The following is a 15,300-nucleotide window of genomic DNA, read 5'->3' as shown; positions in this document are numbered from 1 at the left end:
TATTTCTATATTTCATAGTAGAATTTTGAGGAAAGCATTTAACAGTAGCAGCTACTTTTTTGTTTGAAATAAACTTCAGATTAAAGTCATAGTGCATTGAGGAATAGATCTGCCCAGAAAGGTGTTGAGGCTTATGTGTCATTAAATCCAAACATAATTGAAGATTTTATGTTTATGTAATTTTCTTTGTAGAGGCTTATGCTTCTGAATTATTCGTGAAGACTGAGTGAGATTATTTTGCATAAAATTGTATGTTGTATTCTTTACAAAAGACATAGAGAGGGTTCTGGCATGAATGATGTACCCCCAAACTCCACGACAACAATGAAAATGGTGAGTCCTAACTAGCTAGACTTGCAAAATTAATTCATAGGACAAGAGGCTTCCAGAGTCATGAAGAAGCAGAATGGAAAATAGCACCTGAAAATGCAGTTGAGCATCTCTGAGCAGTTGGACATTGCATGCCGGGTGGTGTCTCCTAAATGTCCTTGGTCTGGTACACTTGACCACTGTCAGTTTTAGCTGGAAAAGAAAGAACTCCAAGAAGCCAACCAGGTACAGTCTTTTGGTTCAGAGCTTACATTCTGAAGTGCCCTTTCTGTGGAGTAGTTCATATAGTGAATGATTTTGTGGGGGACTGTTTATCACAGGAAACAGTGAGCTAGCTAGCTTAAGGCTAGCTCCTGAAACCCCTTGTTTCCTCCCAGGGATGCTTATAACCCAGAATGGTGATCTTATTTTCTGAAAGATTCAGGGGAAATGATAACGTATCATTTTTTTATTCCAGGATCATATGGTCTTGAAATAAGTTACGGGATTTTCCATTTTGTAAAGAGAAATAATGTTGACCAGTGATTCCCCACTATTTTAACCCTGTGTTCTTTCCTTCTTTGCTTCCTTCCTTAATTTATTCTTTCCTTCACCTTTTTTCCAGGAATGAATAAATGAATGCATTTATAAATCCTTTCTCTCCCCCACCCATTTCTTTCTACTTTCCTTCTTATATCTTTCATTTTCATGCAAATAGGAGAGACAGGAAAAGAATGGCAGCTTAGATCCCTCATAAACTTTATTTGCTCATCGCTGTTTCCCACAAGGCTTGCTTCTGATTCTTGTGCATATCTGTGAGATGTGAGCCCTTACAATAAATTCTCCATCACTTAAGCTAGCTAAATAATAACCTTTAACTAAGATGATGTTGCATTCTGCAGCCTGCTCCTGGTTGCTCACGCAGTCAATGTGAAAAACTTTCATTTCAAGGAAACTCATCTAACTTTAATGGGATAGTAGCCCCTTTTATGCATGCATCATGATTTCCTTTCGTTACAATGTTTCATATTATTTAAAATTTTAAATATGAAAATATGTTCCCAAGAAACACAAGAGATCCACTGAAAGGAGCAAAGACAATAAAACACAATCACAGTTTAACCACCCAGTGCCCACTATTAACATGTTGGTATATTTCTACTCTGATTGTTAGTATTGTTATTGTTTCATCTTTTAGTCCCCACAAGTAGTACATTTACTCTCTTTAAAATTTTATTTTATTTTACATTTTTATTTATTTTTGAGAAACAAGTGAGACAAAGCGTGAGCGGGGGAGGGGCAGAGAGAGAAGGAGACAGAATCTGAAGCAGGCTCCAGGCTCTGAGCAATCAGTCAGCACAGAGCCCGACGCGGGGCTTGAACTCACAAACTGAGATCATGACCTGAGCCGAAGTCGGAAGCTCAACTGACTGAGCCACCCAGGCACCCCTCTCTTTAAAATTTTAAACTAACAACGTTGCAGTCCCGGTTAAACCCCTCACAATCCTGATATTTCAGTCATTGGAATGAGGCTGTTTTGTCGTGTAATCTTCCAGAATAGTTCCCATACATTTATATGCATATATAGTACTAGTGAAAATTATAAAATATCGTGTTGTCTGTGTCTTTGCATATTTGTAAACTTTTATTCTGTGCACGTTCTTTTACAACTTGGCTTTTCACATCTATTTATTTACTTCATTTCTTCAAATACTTGAATAACAATTCATACTTACATAGTAAATGTTGCCTCCCCTGTTATTAGATATTTATGTTTTCAACAATTTTCTCAATTACAAGTAACAAAGCAATAAATTTTCTTGTACGTACTTCTGTATGCAAATATACAAGTGTTTGTATCAGATTGCACTTACAAGTACAGGTAAGTTAATTTTTACTTTTAATTACCACTGAGCCACTTTTCCCAGCAGTGAGCGACTGGAATGATTTCCCTACATCCCCATAATGCTTTAGATTTGGAGCTTTTACCAATAGAATATGTAAAAAATGATACAGGGCTGTGTTTTAATTGTCTTGACGGTTAGAGAGGTTAGATGCCTTTTCATAAGTTTCTCGGTCACTGTTACTTATTTTTATCCTGGGTCAAGTTTTCTACTTAATGTCTTGTGTTTTTCTCAATGGTGACTAAGTTTTAAATACTCTGGATTCTAATCCTTGGTGTTTCCTTGTACTTGTTGCATATACATTATTACAAACCAGGGCTTGTCTCAACTTTTCCTCTGTGTGGCTTGCCTTTCAGTCTTTCTTGCTTTTGTCTTAAGCCTTTACCATTTGTTTAAAAAATTGTCTACTACCCTAATATCATAAGGATATCCTATATTTTTTCTACCAAAATTTTATAATATTGTTTTTATTACTTAAACGTGTAACCCATTGGGGATATTTTTATGATGGAAGGAACTGAATTTTTTCCCCATACGTGCCTCATTAATTTCTTCTTGAAGAGTCTGTTCTTTCACTTATGATTTGATATGGCTTTACTCTTATTTTATATGTTTATATATATGGATCTGTTTCTGAATTCTCAACTAAACTCTTTTCCTATACATGTACCACAATGTTTTAATCACTCTGACTTATATATATGAGACCTGATGTTAGGTAAAGCATGTGTGACAAGGAGTGGACAGTTACGACTCATCAGTCTCCATCGTATTCCTACAAACACCGAACCGAAATTTCCAGGTTCCTCCTAGAGTTTGATTTTGGCCACATAAACTACCTGGAGTCAATGACGTGTGGAGATTGTAAAATTATCTCAAGGTGATTCTTCTGCATTATGATTTGAGGAATAGCGGTGTCCCCTCTTTAAGGTCCATCCGGAAATTCTCCTGCCAGATCCTTGGCTCTCTCTTTCTGCCTGCCATCCTTTATGACAGAAATTTTATGATTCTGAGTTGGTGACATGGCAAATTAGAAAGAGTATGCATACTAGAGTCACTATTTGGAAGTGAACTGACCAAGAGAAGTGCCCAACCTACATTTCCTGTCTTAAGCTACTGAGATTTACAGCTTCATTGTTACCAATATAGGGATTTTTACCTTGGAGTGCAGGCATAGAAAATACCTGATAAATATTTAGCAATTGATACTTGTTGGTTATTATTTTTTAAAGTAGGGCCACAGTAACAACTTGTTTGTGACAACCAGGAAAAATAAAATGCTGAACTGTTTCCTGCCTTAAGAGTTTCAAAATTTAATTATTTTATTTTATTTTTATTTTAGAGAGAGGGGGCAGTGGGGCAGAGAGAGAGAGGGAGAGAGAGAATCCAAAGCAGGCTCCACACTCAGCGCAGAGCCCAATGTGGGGCTCAGTCTCACAGCCGTGAGACCACAACCTGAGCCAAAATCAAGAGTCAGATGCTTGACTGACCGAGCTACCCAGGTGTCCTCAAGTTAAATTATTTTAAAATCAAATGTACTGAGGCTACAAAACATTTTCTTCTTTCTCCCTTACCATTATCCCTGTCCCTACCAATGCCTAAGAAAACCACTAATCAGCATTCTATCACCGTTAAGTGTGTTTTATCCTTTGAATTTACTTCAAACAAATGAAAACAATTTCAACTCTTTTGTGTGTAGTTTTTTAAACTGAGCATAATGTTTTGAGACTCATCCAACTAATTGTACACGTTGATAATATGTTCCATTTTTTGGTTCTAATATTATCCACTGTTGAATGATATTACATTGTATAGATAAACTATAACTGGTTTATCATTCACCTGTCCACAGAAGTTTGGATTGCTTCTAGTTTGGGGCTATGATTATTAAAGATGCTGTGAATATTCATGACAGGTCTAATATATGCTTTTCTTTCACTTGGATAAATGTCATCAACTTTATAAGAATCTGCCAAACTATATTCCATGATGGCTGTAACATTTTGCGTTACCACCAGCAATTTTTGAGTTTCAAGAGCAGCACTTCTTCAACAAACTTGACTTTGCCAGTCGTTTTAATTGAAACCATTCTACTGAGCGTGTATCGTATTTTGTTGTGGTTGTAACTTCCCGTTTGTCTGATGACAAAGTTTTAGGCATCTTTTGTGTGTTCGTTTTTTGTATCTTTTTCAGTGAAGCATCCTTGCAACTCTTTGTCAAAATTGTTGTTGTTATTAAGCATATGTATTCTCCTTATTGAGTTGTAAAAATTATGTATCCTGGATACAAGTCAGACAAAACTATTATGGATATCTTCTCCCAGTCTGTGACTTCAGTTCAATTTCTTAACAATGCTTTTGGAAGTTCAAGAGTTTTAATTTTGTTGAAGTCTAATATCACGTTTTTTAAATGATTTGTGCCTTTGGCTTAATATTTGTTCATCTCAAGGTAGCAAAGATTTCCTTACTATGTTTAGTCTAGACATTTGATAGTTTAGATTTTACATTTTGTCCCTTATCTGTTTGAGTACTTTTTCTACATGGCACATATGTCATATAATGTGCTAATGACATTTTTGCCTTATGGGTAACCAGTAATTCACGCATGATTTATTGAAAAGACAATTTTCCCCATTAAAACATTATGTGAAACCAATTGAAATATATGAAAGAGTTTACTCTTGAGATATCAGTTCTCTTTTATTTATCTATATATCTTGATGATTCTCATTTTATTGTAAATCTTGAACTCAGGTAGTATAAGTTCTCCAACTTTGTTCTTTTAAGAATTATTTTTGGGGCTCCTGGGTGGCTGAGTCAGTTAAGCATCCAACTTCAGCTCAAGTCATGATCTTGCGGTTCTTGGGTTCAAGCCCCGCATCAGGCTCTGTGCTGACAGCTCAGAGCCTGGAACCTGCTTCAGGTTCTGTGTCTCCCTCTGTCTCAGCCCCCCCCCACTCATGTGCTGTCTCTGTCTATCAAAAATAAATAAATGTAGAAGAATTATTTTTACCTATCCTTAGTCTTTTAAATTTACCTATAAATATTGCAATAATCTTGTCAATTTCTTTTTTTTAATATTTTTTAAAGGTTTATTTTTGAGAGACAGAGAGCAAGCAGGGGAGTAGGAGTGGAGAGTGGAAGACAGAGGATCTGAAGCAGGCTCTGTGCTGTCAGCATAGAGCCCAACATGGGGCTTAAACTCACAAACTCTGAGATCATAACATGAGCCAAAGGTGGACACTTAACTGACCGAGCCCCCCAGATGCCTCTAAGTATTTTTTTTAAGTTCATCCATTTATTTTTGAGAGTGTGTGTATGAGCTGGGGAGAGAGAGAAGGCAAGAGAGAGAAGAAGAAGAAGAAGAAGAGAGAGAGAGAGAGAGAGAGAGAGAGAGAGAGAGAATCCCAGAATCCCAGGCAGGCTCTGCACTGTCAGCATGGAGCCCGACATGGGGCTCAAACCATGAGATCATGACCTGAGCCGAAATCAGGAGTCAGATGCTCAACCAACTGAGCCACTCAGGTGCCTCAATCTTGTCAATTTTTATAAAAATTCTGCTGAGTTTTAAATTGAGATTGGATCAAGTTATGGTTCACTTCCACATGTTCACAGTCATCTAAAATTGTGACAAATTATCACATCCATTGCCTTGCTCATTCTCTTAGTCAGTTCCTTTGATGATACTATAGGTGTTATGTTCTTTGTGTTTTTTCTTCAGGAAGCACTTTGACATCTAGTTGTTCTGTTTTTATGGCATTAGCAGCTGCTGAGTATAAATGCTTAGATCCAGTAATCCATTGGGGATATAAAATAGTGATACTGTAGTTTAATAATTTGTTTTATTTCCTAATTAAAATACTTTTATAAAAACTGTTTAATCTATTTAATCACAATATGTTCATACCAGGAAGGCAAGATAAATGCTTTGGTTTGCTTTGTTTATAGTTTTTAAGATAATGAATTGGTTCCCTATTATCCTCCAAAGGTAACAAATTAGATTTTTTAATTTGTGTTATTAATTCATGTATTTAAATATATTTGATATTTTAACAAATTGAGCTTTTTATCCTTTTTGAAACTAAGACCACCCTTGGGTAATGTGAACATATACGAAGAAAAGTAATGTATCATAAAAGAATTTGCCCTTCACAATGTAAATAGTTAAAATGAACTACCCTGAAAGTGATAATAGTCAGAAATTTCCAGTTATACACGGAATCACTGAATTCACTGGTTAAAAAGATAGAGTGGTAAGGGGTATGTGTTAGTGAACCAAATACCGTAAATTATATTCCTGGTGAGAATGCATTATCACTTATAACCTGGATGTCAGGTTCATTTTTGTTCTCTCTCTTAAAATGCTTCAGAAAGAAAGTGGTGTAGATACCTCAGGGCACCAGTGCCTTGTGATTTTTTTAATGCTGAATGTAAAGGCATACTTCTGGGTCGTTACCTCCTCAAATACTCTTGGTTAAAGATTCAAAACAACTACAAAACGCTTGTTATCTTGAGACTATGGAACAGGACTGTGGATATAAGACTCTTCTTTATCAGTGTATGCCTGTGTGTAAAAGCCAAGTCATGTACGCTGGGAAATGCCTATATTTCAAATGATTGCAGGCATTTTCTACCAAGAGAGTAAAAGCAGAAAGGGACAATATGTTGATAAGAGTCTGTAACAGTGCACTGTAAATGATGACAGCAAAAGTCTTCCTTGATGATTTCTGATTATTTCCACCTTAGGCCTCAGACTAGATGAAACTTCTTGTACTAAAAAGTCACACTGTAGTCTTTCTGAGTCCTGCACTGGTAAGCCAATACTTTTGAAGGAAATCCCAGTGCTGGACAACACCATTCTGAGGCCAGGTATCATCTGTGCAGTGGTGATTGTTATTTTACAAGTTCCCAGGTTGGGAGGGTCACATATCTTTATAAGCTAAACAAACAGAAGTAGAGAAATTGCAATACATGAATTTGTGTACAGATGAACATTGGTTTGTACACAGAACACTTCCAATTCTGATGTTGTCTTCAACATCTTCATAAGTCATTACTTTTTGAATATCTTTCTAAAATTTCATTGACTTCAACCCACTGCTCTTAGGTGTAGATATTACTTCTCGCATGTTAATCTCTTGGTATTCACTTGTATGTGTAAGTTAAAATGAGTGTCTGTCCGTCTGTCTAGAGTCTAATTATATATATGTGTGTGTGTGTGTGTGTGTGTGTGTGTGTGTGTGTGTGTGTATTTTCTATTGTACTTGACTCTGAATTTACAAATAATTATATTTTTGGCATAGATGTACACACAGGTACAGAATAAAATCAGTATAACCCTAGTTCCATATCTAAAATTAATGGTCCATGCATAGATCTCTAACTTTATTGGTATTGTTAGAATTTTTACTTAATAATGAACATCTATGAATACAGTGCCCAAACTAAGAACTAAAATATTATCAATAACTTGTGTCTACCTATGTGGGCCTCTCATAATGACACATCTTCTTATATATCCTTCAATCAAATATTGAGTTTATGACCTTTTAGGGTTTTTTTTTAATTTGTTCACTTTTTTCCAAATTAAAAAAAAAAAGCAAAATATTTTTTTTTAAGTAGGCTTCATGCCCAGCACAGAGTCCATCATGGGGCTTGAACTCATGACCCTGAGATCAAGACTTGAGCTGAGATCAAGAGTCAGATGCTCGACTGACCGAGCCACCCAATCACCCCTCCAAATTTTTATTTAAATTCCAGTTAGTTAACATACAATTAGACTTTTTTATATCCTAATTTATGTAGAGATTTTTATTGCTAGTTTTGAAACTTTACATAAAGGACATCATATTGTATGTTTCTTCTAAGACTTACCTTTTTTACCCAGCATTAGATAACTAAAATTTATCTGTGATGTATGTAGCTGGAATTTATTCATTCTCAATCCTGCATAATATTCTAGTGGGTGACTGTATCAAACTTATTCATTTTCTCTCAATGGACATTTCTCTTTTTTTTTTAATATATTTTATTGTCAAGTTGGCTAACATACAGTGTATACATTATGCTCTTGGTTTTGGGGGTAGATTTCCATGATTCATGGCTTCATACAGCACCCAGTGCTCATCCCAACAAGTGCCCTCCTCATTGCCCATCACCCATTTCTCCCTCTCCTCTAGCGCCCCCCTCCATCAACCCTCAGTTTGTTCTCTGTATTTAAGAGTCTCTTACGGTTTGCGTGCCTCTCTTTGAGACTATTTTTTCCCCTTCCCTTCCCCCATGGTCTTCTGTTAAGTTTCTCAAGTTCCCCATATAAGGGAAATTATGATATCTCTCTTTCTCTGACTTATTTCACTTAGCATAATACCTCAGTTCCATCCATGTCGTTGCAAATGGCAGGATTTCATTCTTTCTTATTGCCAAGTAGTGTTCCATTGTATATATATATATACCACATTTTCTTTATCCATTCATCAGTTGATGGACATTTGGGCTGTTTCCATAATTTGGCTATTGTTGATAGTGTTGCTATAAACATTGGATACTGGACATTTCTTTTTCTAGGCTTTTGCTATTATGCATAGGATAACTATGGATTCCTATACATGTATCCTGGTACCTATATGCTAAAGTTCAATTGGGCAAGTAGGTAAAAGTATAAATGCCAGGTCACAGGATACTTGAATGTTCACCCTTAAATGGGAAATTTATACTTTTAAATTTCCTATGAAAACAGTAACATATGCAGTAATTTTTATTTCTTCCCTTCCACTTCCCTTCCTACTTTTATTTCTTCTCTTCCAATCTTTATGCCCTTAATTTATTTTATTTATCTTATGCCAATCTCAGATTTCTAGTACTGTTAAACAGCAGTAAAAGTGGGAATCCCTATCTTGTTCTTAAATCTAAAGGGAATGATTCCAGTGTTTTCCCATTTATAATTGTGCGTATCATAAGGAGTTTTGTTGTTATCTTATATGAAGTTAAATTAGTTTCCTGCTGTTTTTAGCTTATTGAACGGGTCTTGAATTTTATCAGATTTTTTCTTTTCTTTTTTTAAGTTTATTTATTTATTTAGAGAGAGAGAACATGCACACTAGTGAGTGGGGGAGGGGCAGAGAGAGAGGGAGAGAGAGAATCTCAAGCAGGTTCCATGCTGCCAGCACAGAGCCTGACGTGGGCTCGAACTCATGAACTGCAAGACCATGACCTGAGCTGAAATCAAGAATCAGACGCTTAACTGACTGAGCCACCCAGACTCCCCATCACATTTTTTCTTGTGTCTATTAAGATGAGCGTATGGCTCTTTCTACAATCTGTTGATGCAGTGAATGTCACCCATTTTCTTATATTAAAATATTGTCGCATTCCTGAGCTGCATCTAACTTGTTTATGGTGCATTTTTGGAGAGAATTGTTCCCTTTGCTAATACTGGCAGACCTTGGAAATTTTGCAGGTTTGGCTGCAGACCACTGCAAACAAGTGAATATCACAATAAAATGAGTCAAATGAGTGTTTTGATTTCCCAGTGCATAGAAAAGCTATGTTTACACTCTAGTCTATACCATACTATACCTACACTATACTGACATGTATACACTGTGCCGTATACTATGCTGGCATGATACACAATAGCATTATGTCTAAAAAATACACATAGCTTAATTTAAAAAACCTTATTACTAAAAAAACATAAATCATCATCTGAGCTTTCGGTGGTCACCGATCACAGATCACCATAACAAACATAATAATAATGAAAAAGTTTGCAGTATTTTGAGAATAACCAAACTGACACACACGACACGGGCAAATACTGTTGGGAAATGGCGCCGATAGACTCACTGGACATGGGGTTGCCACAGACCTTCAATTTGAAGAGAATGCAGTACATTGGGGGTATGCCTGTATTCCGTTCAGGATTCTTGAAGTCATGAGGAAAATAGGCTAGAATGTTTGCTGTTTGATTTAATTTATTTAGTCGAGTTTGGGGCTGTATAGGTCAGGATGTAAAAATGCTCCTAAACTGTGACTAAAACATCCTAGTTTCATTTATTGCTTATGCTACATGCTCATTTCACATCAGTCACATGGGCACATAGGATGACGGAGCTTTCACCATCTGGAACGGGGCCAGTCACCAGGGAGAGACGGGAGTAACAAAGCACGCACTGACTATTAAAGACTTTTTTCTGGACATCACACACATCATAGCTGCTCGTGTTTTCTCAGCCAAATCCAGGTCAAATGGCCATGGCTCTCATCAAAAGATTGTGCAATTGCAATCCTCTCAGGTTTGCAGAAGGGGAATAACTAAAAGATGGGTAAACAGCCCTAATGACTGTCATAGTTCACAATCTACTAAGAAAATATTTAGTCTTTTCTCCTACCCACATGGAAAATATGCAGCCTACCCAAGGGAAGCGATGCAAAAGTTCTTCCTACTCGTGACATCAATTCTACAACCCAGAGTTTCTAAGGAATATGTTGGTTTTAGACAGTATCTTGATGTTAGGTCTGGATGTGGCTCTTCTTGAATTTGAAGGTCTATGAGCTTCTCCAAAATCCAATATGCAGTAATGGAACCAGGACAGATAGCTGCAGGAGATAATCTTGGAGAGGAAGAACTGGGACCACATAGTATACACTTGTCCTACATAACATAGTCTTCTCTGTAGCAGTTCTGAAAAACTTCTGCAAAAACCTAGTAAGGATTCCCCCCAATTCCTGGCAGGGAATGATTCTTAAATAAGGTCTAGTTTTCCTCCTTGGGAGTAGCTAACTTTTCCAGTTTTCTCCCTAAATTCACACTCTGTGTAGTTCTTTTGTTTGTTTTACATTATCCTCCTTGGCTATATCTGAGTGGGACATTGGCAAGATATCTTCTTGGAAACTGAGCAGCTCTGTCAGCTCACTTCTTGCCTGTATACAGTTGGGAGCCCCAGGATCTTTGTAAGTATCAAATTGTCATGATTTATTTTAGTCTAGGCTGTTGATTCTTTTTTGCAGCACAGTTTTCTAAAACGTATTTTTGGCTTTTCTGTCTCATTGCAGTCAGCTCTGTGAGCAATGACCACACCCGGGTTTCTTTTGTGTCACAAGTCTTACTGTATATTTCTTGGCTTTCTCTTCCCCTTACCTCTTTCTCTTTCTCTACTTAGCCACGGATACCCAGAGCCTGTATGAACGCCTCATCATACCTGCTAAGTAGTTGTTCCTTTAACAAGAATTTAGCCACTGAGTAATACTGACCCTCCCTCTTCCAGTCTGTGATAAATTGACCTCACTATCTGCCATATAACCCACGAAGCCGATACCACATATTTAAGTTTGTTTTATAGCACTCCCTATGACAGGGTACAAGTTTCTGTATCAATCAACATGAGCCTCATTTTGCCATGGTAACAAACAATCCCCAAATATTAGTGGTTTAAAATAAGAAAGTTTTATCCCTTGCTTATGATGTGGGTTTGTTTGAGACTCTTCACATCATTCTCACTTGGAGACACAGGATGAAGAAGGCATCATTAATCACTCTGGCAGGGGAAGGAGAAGGTTGCAAGCCACATTCTGGCTCTTAACGGTCTTCATTCTCAACTAATTGGCTAAAGGAAACCATATGCTTATGTCTGATGCCCACAGGTGAGAAGGTACAATATTACCACATGCCTGGAGGAAGAAAAGAACATGAGAAATTATCATGTCTACTATCCGTATTTTTTTTTCAGCTGAAGAGCATGGGGGAAAAGAATTAGATGCAAATGTTGGCTGAGATTGTTCTAGTTCTGACCATCCTGGAACCCCGAGGCTAACATGAGCATTTGGTCTCTCTGATAGATGGGGTCCTATTGTAGAGATGGGAACATCAAGGCATTAGGCGTGATAATAACCAAACAGCCTCAACATCACACTGACTCATTTTATTTTGATTCATCCTTATTGAATTGTCCTCTAATAAATTATCTTTGTATTTAGCTTGCACACGAGGAAAAACAAAGGCACCAGCTATGGAGATGTGAACATTCTGTCCCTTTATGGTCATAACTCCCGGTGAAATTTAGCAAGTCAGCATTCTGCTTTTATACTTTGTGTGAGATTTGTTAGCTTGGGTCAGCATCACCACATCTGATCAGCTCTGCTACACTGACATGATCAGACTCAGAAAAGTGGTAAATTCTAAGGAAAATTGCTAGCAAATCTAGAGGCAGGGACAATCAAGCTGACGTTTTCTCCCTTTAACTGGAGACCACCTGGAATTGGATTTCTAAAAAAAAAAAAAACGAAAACAAACCAGAAACAAAATTTTGTATTTTTTTTTCCTTAAAAGACACAGTACAAACCATAAGAGAAGGAATCGTGGAAGGATGAAGCTTCAAACTGGGGTTGGTACAGAATGGATCAGAGGTGTCGGCTTGCAGGGGAAAAGCTGGGCACTAGATCGGACACCTCAGCTTTAAAAAAGAAAGCCAGAAAGCCGACACCGGTACCAGGCATGGCGGTGAGTTGCTGTGAAAATCAGACGGAGCTGCCGGAGACACCAGGAGAGGACCCTGAGCAGGCCTCAGCGGTCTCCGCCTGCCTGCAGAGCACATTCTGTGTTCCCTGTCCACTGGCCTTGTTGCCGGTCCTCATACACAAGCTCAACCTCAGCTCAGATTTTGAATCGGTTTATTACCTCTGCCTGCTTCCTCACCAAAGTTTCCACCTTAAGTACAGACCTGGGCAAGAGGTAGGAAAGCAAGTTCTGGCTGTGTTGGCGAGATTCGGTGCCCCTTTTGCACCATAAGAGTGGTAATGAATGATCAACAAATACTTAAAGAATGTGATAGCAACAAATGCCCAAGTCATGTATTCCTTGCTTAAAAGGGCAAGCTAGCTGCTAAGTTCTTATTAACACAGCTTATTAGCAGAGGAAGGAGAGGAACAAACAGAAACCTACAGATGTAACCTCGTTGGAGGTTAATCTTAGGGAACTGATATTGTGGCCAAACAGAACAATCAGTGAGAGGGAGGCGGTTCTGAGTTCAGGAAGTTCTCCTGATCTTGGTCAGGAGATGGTAAATCAATGCTAAGTCATCATGCAAAATACTTACTAAATGAGTGGCTTCACCCTAAACCAGAAAAACATTCTTGCTGGCCTGGAGCAGTGGTGTGTCTGAAGCAACATGAGATTAAGAATGACTGTGTGTTCTAAAATGCCAGAGTCTCCCTGTTTCCTACCACTGAACTTCTAGAACCCTCCCTCACGAAGGACAACCTTCATTTAGAGGTGAAGAGAAACCCAAAATGGATGATCTTGTGTGCCCATCAGACTCAGAAAAAAAGAAATATACCCAAAAAAAGAAGTATATTGCTAGGCAGCTGAGGAGTGTAGACCAGCAGTTTTTCACAAATTAAAAGAATTTGCTTATGATATTGAATTCTTTAAAAAATTAAGGAATCAACCATTGCCTCTGGGGAAAAAAAAAGAATCAACAAACACGAGCTTTCAAATAACATGAAATAGATAAAAATTTAGCTTTCTTTTTTTGAATGTTTATTTTTGAGAGAGAGAGAGAGAGAGCAAGCTGAGGAGGGGAAGAGAGAGAGGGAGACACAGAATCCGAAACAGGCTTCAGGATCTGAGCTGTCAGCACAGAGCCTGATGTGGGGCTCAAACTCACAAATTGTGAGATCATGACCTGAGCCAAAGTTGGATGCTCAACTGACTGAGCCACCCAGGCACTCCAAAAATTTAGCTTTCAAAGCTCAGGAGGAGATAATGAAAGCAATAAAAACTATTTGTGATAGAAATGGAAGTCACATTCGAAGGGGGAGAAGAAAGAAAAGAAGTAGTTAAACTTGTACTTAAAAACTTTTTCATAAGGAAAACTCGAGGCCTAGATGGCTTCAATGGGGAAGTCAACCAATCATTTCAAGAAGAACTATTCATTGTATATGAACTAAACTCTTCCAGAAAGCTGAAGTGACAGGATGCCCCCTGTCTTAATCTGTTCAGGCTGCTGTAAAACAAAACAAAACAAAACAAAACAAAAACCACCATAGACCGGATGGCTTAAACAACAGACATTTATTTTTCATAGGTCTAGATGCTGAAAGTCCAAGGTCAAGGTGCTGGCAAGGTAGGATTCATCCTGAGTTCCCTTCTCTTGGCTTGTAGGTGGCCAGCATCTCATTGTGTGCTCACATGACTTCTTTGTGCATGCATGGGGGGTGGGGGGCTGCAAAGAAAAAGGGCACACACTAACGCATTATCTCTGGTATCTTTTCCTGTGAGGGCATGAATTTCAACATGAGGGCCCTACCCCTAATTACCTCCCACAGACCCCATTTCCAAATACCGTCACACTGGGGGTTTGGGCTTCAACATATGAGTTGGAGGGGGACACAAACATCCAGTCCATAACACCTCTCAACTGATTCCAGAAAACCAATATTATCCTGATACCAAAATTACATAAACATCATAAGAAAAGTACAGATAAATATCCCTCACGAGCATAAATGCAAAAAAATGTAATAAATTGAGTCTAATAATATATTAAAAATACAATAAAATTATGATCATGCAGAATATATCCTAGGAATGCCAGAGTTTATTATTCAAAGGCCCCATCAATGCAACTCACTAGCTTAACAGACTAAAAAAGGAGAAAATATATGCTACTCTCAATAGGTGCAAAAATGCATCTGAACAAATTCAACTTCCATTTTTGATAACAACTCTTAGCAAGCTAGAACTAGAAGGAAACTTCTGCAATCTGATAAAGGATGTCTATGACAGACTTACAGCTCATTATTATGTGTTATGATTTTGGCTCTGACTTATTCACCTAGCTATTCGCTCAAAATGGATGAATTTCATTTTATATAAACAATACCTCAGGGAAGCTGGGGAAAAGTCCTGTTACAAAATCTCTCAGGCAGGATATTCTTTTATATCACATGCTTGTAACTATTACTGGTCAACACTTACATATTTCCACTGAAAGGGGCTTCACAAGCACATAAAAGCTATTCCATTTTATTTATTTCTTTAATGTTTATTTATTTTGAGAGAGAGAGAGAGACAGAATGTGAGTTGGGGA

At 37.7% G+C, this 15,300-nt stretch overlaps 1 long non-coding RNA gene across 1 annotated transcript; it reads right to left on the bottom strand.

The window, feature by feature from the left end:
• Positions 1-6,802: 6,802 nt before the first annotated feature.
• On the bottom strand, positions 6,803-13,407 carry LOC131508379 (uncharacterized). The gene is made up of 3 exons (XR_009259984.1): positions 13,306-13,407; positions 9,551-9,684; positions 6,803-7,151 (listed from the first exon to the last, which is right to left on the bottom strand). It is a non-coding gene; the product is annotated as an uncharacterized LOC131508379 (long non-coding RNA).
• Between the last annotated feature and the right edge of the window lie 1,893 nt (positions 13,408-15,300).

This window comes from Neofelis nebulosa, chromosome 4 (assembly GCF_028018385.1).
Source record: "Neofelis nebulosa isolate mNeoNeb1 chromosome 4, mNeoNeb1.pri, whole genome shotgun sequence".
Lineage (NCBI taxonomy): Eukaryota > Metazoa > Chordata > Mammalia > Carnivora > Felidae > Neofelis > Neofelis nebulosa.
This window is presented reverse-complemented; position numbering and strand designations above follow the sequence as displayed.